The following is a 7,952-nucleotide window of genomic DNA, read 5'->3' on the forward strand; positions in this document are numbered from 1 at the left end:
AATGTCATTTAAAGCTAGAGCAACTCAGTTTCTTCACTCAAATGTTGGGATTCTTCTCCCCAAAAGTGCCACTATTGCTTTAAAAGGATTATTTTGTTAAAAAATATTGAGATGCATGTAGTGCAACACCATGCTATTTCTACAATGTCACTTTTGTAGACTGTTTATTTATAAAATAATTATACAACATGGTAGAAAGTCATATTCTTTTCATAGAGCTGCTTAATCGCTCCAAAAAATATAATTGGAAAATTATGGCCTTGTTACATAATTCTTTAGGATGTTTCAAATGCTACAGAAATACTGTTTTTCTTATGTTCTTTAAAATCCTGGAAAAAAGCTACTTCAAATGCTACCTAATAACTGAAATTATTTTTACTTTTCTCTTTTTGTATACATTCTTTTCTACTTCATAGTGGAGACCAAATGTGAAAAGAATAAGGGCTTCTAACTAGAAATTTAATATAACTAATTAATTAACCCTACTTTGGCCTAGAATGAACAGAGCTGTTATTCAGCTGCAGAAGGATGTGGTAAAATTGTTCACCTCTACTTCCAGCATGATTTGGCCGGGGTTCTGCAATGATCTGTGCACAGACATCTGCCCCAGCAACAAACCCAATGACTTCAGGGGGCCTGTGACTACTCCAGGGGTCCTTCAAGACTCATTGGGCTGCAGAAACCAAGTGCTATTAAACCAGCCTGGAGAAGAAGAGGGAAAAAAAAAAAAAAAAAAAAGGCTTGAACAGTTATTTCCATGCTGGAGGTGAATGAAGCAGAGCTTATGGCTCACGATCCATTAACCTCTTCACCACTGCAGGTAGCACAGATGGGGATGGAAGGTGGAGGGACTGCTCTTCTCTGTTGCTGGATTTGGGCATTTTGGGTCCCTCTGACAGAGGTGGGAATTGATGGTGCTTCCTCTGATCCCTGGCCACTATCCTACCTACTGAGCTCTTGTGCAAAGAATAGACATTGCTCCTTCTGCTCCTGTTGGGCTTTTTTAACTAAAAAAGAGCAGTTGCTGATGCAGTGCTTCGTGCGGAGCCCGTATCGCAGCCGTGCTCTGCAAACACCTCTGGTATAAGCCCCCTGCAGCCATGGAGGCAAGCTGAGCTTGAGTAGGCGCTGAGCTAGACAGCACTGTCAAGACGAGGTGTTTGGGGCCCATGGAAGCAAGACTTCAGCCCTAGGGAACCTGAAGGTCAAAAGAATGAAGCTCAGCAAAGATGAGCTGCCATCTGAGCAAGGTAGCAGTGCACCAGAGGACTTGGGCGAAGCATAGGTACCTCCCTCCCACTTTGGGTTGCCATGCCTCATTTTGGTGCCTGCCAATGCTTTCAGTCAACAGTGTCATTTTTTCACCCCAATTGGAGGAGGTCTACACCAGAAAACCATCCACTTGCAGACCAAACGCTGTTTCAGCTGAGGAGCATGATCACATCTTTTCGCTCTTCATAGCTCTAATTATTTGAAGCCTGGAAGCACCAAGTGTTGTCAGGGTCGCTCTGTGATAGGCTTTGTCACACACTGAAATGAAGCCATGCCCTGCCCCAGGAGCAGCGCCACTGCACTCGTGCTCTCGCTGCAGCTAATTTCCTACTCTCTTTGATCTAGCTCAATTCAGCTTGCATTACCCTCCCGTTATTTATGTAAATGTTTAGATTAGGTAGCATTTTGTTCTACAGTGAATGACACCATAATCCTCCTTATTCTTTTCCTTTATCATAAATATTTGGTTTGTTTTCAGCTTGTGGGACTCAGCGCAGCATCATTTTCATTACTGTGAAATCTTCCCCTTTTCTTCTCCTGTAAGCATCCCTGGTCCCCTGGCAGTATTCTGCCTCCCAGAGCATGCTAATATTGCTTGCATTACTGCAGGATTACTACAGTGAGGTATACACTTGGTATTATAATTCATAATGTTGCTTTAAAAGATTAACCACTCCCATGGCTGTGGCTGGTAATTACAGCGCATATTTTTTTATAACAAAGAACTGCATGCTCAAAAAATGACTGGCAAAGAGGTGTTTGGGGTTTGCTTTATTTTTCAACTTCAGAGAAAACCAGATGCAAAATTGATAAAGGAGAATGAAAGTGGGTTTTTTGTTTTTTGGATTTTTTTTAGCTGAGATACTTCAGGATATTAGTAATTTAACAGATTTATAGGAAGGCGATGGCACTGTAGGCCTCTGGAATGTCACAAACAGGTTGATGCAATTGGCAATTGCCAACAGATGAGTTCCCTGAGCAAATCCAAAATAATTAATAGATCTTCTGGAGTTTTCCAGGGAAGTGGCTGGGCTGGTGAAAGAATAATAGTTAGTTTAGCCTGTCAAGGCTCATTCTTTTTCAGAACACCAGTCCTCCCCTGATGCCCTCTAATGGTTTTTTGAAACACCAAAATGGTTTTGCATTAACGACATTACCCGTTGTGCTTTAGTTAAATGCATTTCGATGTCAGACATACGCCTGGTTCAAAAACACCAGCTACCTGCCTCTTCCTGATGGGATCTCCAGGGAGAGCAGCCAGATTGACTTTAATCGGCCAAAGACACAGAATGGTTCTTGTGCAGTAGACCAAAAGAGTGTGCAAAGTCACGTTAATATGGGGAAACTTGATCAGCCTTTATTGAGGGATCAGGAAATGGCTTAATTGCGGAGTGACAAGACCATATGTTTGTTTAATAGCTTGTTTGTGTTTATTGCTGAGCCTTGGGGAGCGTGGTAATTTTTCCCATTGTTCCTTGACAATGTGGGTCTGGCGCCCAGAGCTCGACCGACACTGCTCTTGCACCAAACAATGTTTCATGTGCATGTAGCACACTTCGGTTTGGCAAGGAAGGCCACTCTCAAAGTAATAACTTCTTCCAAAGTAATAATCTTCTTCCAGGCTTTGTAACTGGACTTGTCCAGAGCCAGCCACCGATGTGCGGATTAGAAATTTTGTACTTAAAGGAAGAGTCACTCACTGTTTGTGAAACAAGAGCAACATTTAAAGGCTGCTATATGATAAGGCATCATTTATGGATTTCAATGTCCTTCCCAGCTGGAGGTGTAATGGTTTCATGCTCTTACAGAAAATGCCTAAATGATCTCAGAGCCTGAGGTAAAGTCCGTCAAAGCTGTTGGTGTCTTCCCATTCACTGGACTGGCCTTTGATCAGGCACTAACGCACAGCGATAGCTTTTCTATACCTTTTCTGAACTGATTTAGCACAGAATTGTTAGAGAACTCCAGCAGCCCTGGTGAGCAAATCTGGTTTATTGCCTGGAGCTCACCAGAAGGGGAGATGGTGCTATGAGGTCTGGCATGCTGTGCTGTGGAAGAGGTTTAGGTTTGCTGTGGATTTACATGAGAAGTTCCTATCTAGCAATCAGACTGAATACAAAGCTTCCCGGGAGCCTCCTATTTATCTCGTCCAGATTCCAGCTCTATTTTAGAAGGTAGCTCTTCCTTCCAGGAAAACCAGATGGAGTGTTTTTCATCTCTCTACATTAGCATCTTTAAAGACTTTCTTGGTGCAAGCAAATAGAGGGTGGTTGATGATTAAGATTGTAACTGGCTCTCCGGTATCCGACAGGGTAGAATACATCTACTTCTGTAGATGGACGCTAGGAGTAAACGTATCAATATACATTACAGGCCTGTCATAACTCACTCATTTCCTATTTCAAACAGGAGGAAATATACTTGAACATATCTGTTGTATCTGTCAAGACTTCTCATTTGTCAAACTATTAGTGGTCCTTCTGTCAACATAAATAAATCTGTCCATAAATCTTGACAGGTATAATCATTTGTTGCACTTGAAAGGCAAGTCTCTAACATTAGACCCCTTTTGATTCCTAACATGATTATCTTTAAAGAAAGACATTTCAGATGGCTTCTGAATCTGGCCTCTGTCAAATGATTTCTCTGCTCTTGCTGAGTTATCTACTCTTATGAAGTAAGCAAAGGCATAGTTTCTGCTGTCAGCTCTCCTGAAGACCACACGAATCACTAGCAAGCCCTAGCAGCTCTGAGGCCCTATCCTGCAAACATTTATGTTCCTTTCTGTCAGCCTGAGCCCTTGATATGCTTACTGTTCCGTACAGCTAGGTTTCTCATTCCTATACCGAACTGCTCTTTGGCATCATTTCTCTTCTCTTTACTTTTGGGAAGCTATCAAAGAGTAGGCTTTGAAGGTATTTCATCTGAAGCTACTGATCTTTTCAGCACTATTATCATTAGGAAATGATTCCTGTACACAGAAAAGAATGAATCATTTGAAACAACTGTTTAAGTATGGGCTAGTATAAGTTAAGATAGAATTCCATAATATCAACACGTCCTTTGTAATCTCCTTTGTAATTCCTCCTTGGGAATACACTCTTCGAGCTGCTCCAGCCTTCTGGGCACTCTAAAAAGATATGAAGAGCCTCATTTCTGTACTTGATGGCCTTATGTTACTAGTTTTGACTGCCTGATTAAGCTAGCAATTATCCATCATTCACCACTGTGGAAAGTGAAGTGAGGATCTTTGGCCAGAGCTCAGTGTCTAAGTAGACAAGTCAGGCATATGACTCAGAAACTGGTCTGTACACAAGTGCCAGAAGGCAGCCAGTGAGTGCACATGGCTTCATAGCACTCCCTTCCACAGGGAAAGCCAAAGCACATGCTTTTGCAAATCAAAGCTAGTCAGGCCAGGAAGCTGCGAGGGTTGAGTTTCTGGGAACTGCCTCACCAAAGAGAGGAACCCTGGTGAGTTCCTGCAGGGGCCAAGGTACTGATGCAGCTGGAGCATCACAGAGCAGGTCCAAATTACACAGCCCCTGGAAATTAGCTGGGAACGCCTGAGGATCCCAAATCTAGTATTTTCAATTCAGTCTTCTGACAGCAGAGAGAGAACAGCTCTAACGTATTTCTTAAAATACATGTTGTTGTCTTCCTTTTGTTCTCTTTTTTCATGGCATCTTGGCGTCATGTAAGATATTTCCAACTTTCTTCAGAGGATCCTTACTACTGAAACTAATTTTCTGATGACCTGCAAAAGAAGCCTGTGTAACCTAAATGATTATTTCAGTGACAATCTCTTTTGCTTTGACTTTCTGATACTTTATACAAGGATGTTCAGGTGAAAAGAAGTGTCCAAATTCTTCTAGGAAGCAGTTTTTAAGTATGTTTCCTTTCTGAATCACAGTTTTCAATGCAGAGAGTTATTAAAAAGCAATATATTTCCATGGCACGTCCCAATTTAGATTAGTGTTTTGCTGGACTGGGCAGAGCCATAGACATAGCTTGACATATCCACATGGTAGACTGAGAGTGCAAGGACTTCCATCATTCTTTAACCTGGAAAGCAGAGAACATAGAGAGGTATTGAATTAAATTTGTGTACCAAGCCTGTTTTAGTTAAAGTACTTAGAAATATTTAGTCAGAGAGGACAATTGAATGTAACCTTGCTGGCAAACAGATTAAGACTCCTGGTTTGTGAAATTTGTTGAAATTTAGGTGATAAGCAGCTTGCTGTTATGTGTGTTTCAGGGCATATGCTTTGCTGCAGAATACGAGTGCATTTGGTTTCACACCAGCACTTACATGCACTGATGAAATTGGAAGGTTTGTGGGATTTGGCAGCCATGGAGTTTGCGGTTCTGAGAATCTAAATTATGGAAGTAAATGCCTGGGGTTGCCTAAATCCAATGCCGCAGCCTTTTACATCCTTGCCCATCTGTGCTCCCTAGGGTAATTGCATCCATTAGATCTCACTGCTGTTTTTTCAGCGTTTCCTTCTCCAGGCCAGCAAGGATGATGGGATTTATGGCTTCCTTTTCTGTTGACTGGCAAGATGTTACTTTGTCAGGTAACAGACTGCTGTTGCCTCCAACTGCAAGCTCACTGCATCTAGAGTATGGTGACACATTCTGAGCAGCTTCTTTTATGCATTAGCCTACTTGGAAACAGAGGCTCATGTGCAAATTCCCTCTATATTTTGTGAAGACTGGAAGCTAAGCCAGATCTGAGCTGAACTTCTCCCTTCCAAGAGCGAGTTGAACCAAAATCCCATGAGGCATCCCCAAATTTTATGGGTGCAAAAGATGTCTTGATCCAAATTTTTCAGTTTGCTCCCATCTCTACTTAAAACACAAAATGTATGTTTTTAGGGAAAAAGGATATAAACATCTTGTTCATGTTTGAGCTGAGAATGTCTTTTTTTCTGTAGGCTGTCAACACAACTTCAAATGCATGCAGCCTGTCCAATCTGACAGACAATTTGCATATTTGTGGAATGCTAACGCCAAGTTACTGTATATATTTGTACATGAAAGCATTAGAAAGTTTGAAGGATTAAAGGTGGAAATGTATCCCCCTCGGCCTCGATTAGAGATCAAGACAGCACATCAATAGATGGCAGACGAATAACTGCTGGTTTGCCATTTGGAATGGCTTACCCCAAAATAATAAAATCCAAACTATTTCCTAGCACATAAATAGCTCAGGGCTTTACACGTGCTAATTGCTTGAGTGTTGCGTTAGTCTTTTGAGAGGGTAATGCGGAGTCTGGCGCATTCAGTGAGCGCCCTTTGACACCACGGCCGTCTTTTTTGCTTGGTGCTTTGCACTAGAGAGCTGGGACACAGCTGGAGCACGGAGTGCTGCCCAGCATGAACACTTAAGTGTCCATATCCAGATCTGCACCCTCCACAGGCTTTCCTAGGGCCTTGGAAAGATCACTCAGGCCAGCTGGAGATGCTTGGGCTGTATAAAAGCAACTTAGTTTTCAATTAGATGGGTGTCGGGACGAGCAGTCTGTGCTCAGTGGTTTCCCATAGGACACTTGCTTGTTTGCATGCATCCAGATATGTTTTGGAGGCTAGCTTTGAAACAGGGACTTGAAAATGGAAGCTTTCAGTCTTAAAAACAAACTAAATACTCAAGAACTCGTTTGCCTGGTCCTACCTAAGAATCCAAACTGCTATTAGTTATTTTGCCTTTAGTGAGAGCTAACCTCAGTAAGACATTCTGTGTTGGCTGGTGGATATAATTTAGGAGGAGACATTGGCAGCACAGGACAGAGAAAACGGGAACTAGTCAAATCTTTCCCCTAGCCTTTGATCCAAACCATGAATATTTATTTGCTTCAGGAAAGGGCTGGACAGCCTTTCTGGTGGATGCTCCCATGTCTCCGTGCGTTCTGGCTGGGATGGAGTGGAAGTGGCATAGCCTCAGAATACCTGGGAACCCAGAGCTGAAAACCCTCTTGGAAACATCTCATGGTCTAATAAAATTCCTGGGCCAGGATCCAGTCTGAACGGATGCAGATAACCAGCCAAACCGAACCACCAATTCTGCAGAGATTCAGCCATCGTTTGCGATGGATGAGTGAGATTTTCAAGGGAGTTTGCAGGAGCTGAACAACCAAATCCCCTTAAATTTCAGCGGGACTTTGCCTTCTATCGTTTTTATGTGCTAGTTAAAATCTTCATCTCTTTAAATATTTTTTAAGACTTTAGGTAACAGTCACAGATAGGAAGCTTCCGTGGCTAAAAATGTGTAATTTAACCTGCTTGCACAAAAAGCCCCAGCTTACACCAAAACTCCAGGCCACATGGAGCCCTGTGCTGCCAGTAGACAGGTTTAACTTGAGGCAGCCCAGTTTGAAAACTTTACCCTTAATGCATTCAGAAAGAGCGTGTTGTTGTTTTAACGCACATTACTCAGCCTCCAAGATGCCTTTCTACTGGGAGCAGCACTGCAGAGCCGCATCCAGCGCAGATCTGACAATTCACATGTAGGAAAAGCCTTCTCATGCATTCACAGTTTAAGATGACCTCCATATATTTGTTTAAAAAATAATTAGGCTTGCTTAGCTCTTGTACTGTTGCATTGGCTTTTTTTTTTTTTTCTGTTTTAAAGTAGCTTTTCCTGTAGCACTCCCAGGCCAGTACAATGCTGGCTTTTAAAAGTG

General features: G+C 42.3%; 1 long non-coding RNA gene across 1 annotated transcript in view; it reads left to right on the forward strand.

The window, feature by feature from the left end:
• LOC148592591 (uncharacterized) overlaps positions 1–7,366 on the forward strand; it is a 9,468-nt gene extending 2,102 nt beyond the window's left edge. The window contains exon 2 of the long non-coding RNA XR_015913915.1: positions 7,129–7,366. This is a non-coding gene — a long non-coding RNA (uncharacterized LOC148592591). The remainder of the gene's footprint in view (positions 1–7,128) is intronic.
• Positions 7,367–7,952: the final 586 nt, after the last annotated feature.

Source organism: Tinamus guttatus, unplaced genomic scaffold (genome assembly GCF_059628265.1).
Source record: "Tinamus guttatus ecotype Peru unplaced genomic scaffold, ASM5962826v1 Tinamus_guttatus_pri_ptg000547l, whole genome shotgun sequence".
NCBI lineage: Eukaryota > Metazoa > Chordata > Aves > Tinamiformes > Tinamidae > Tinamus > Tinamus guttatus.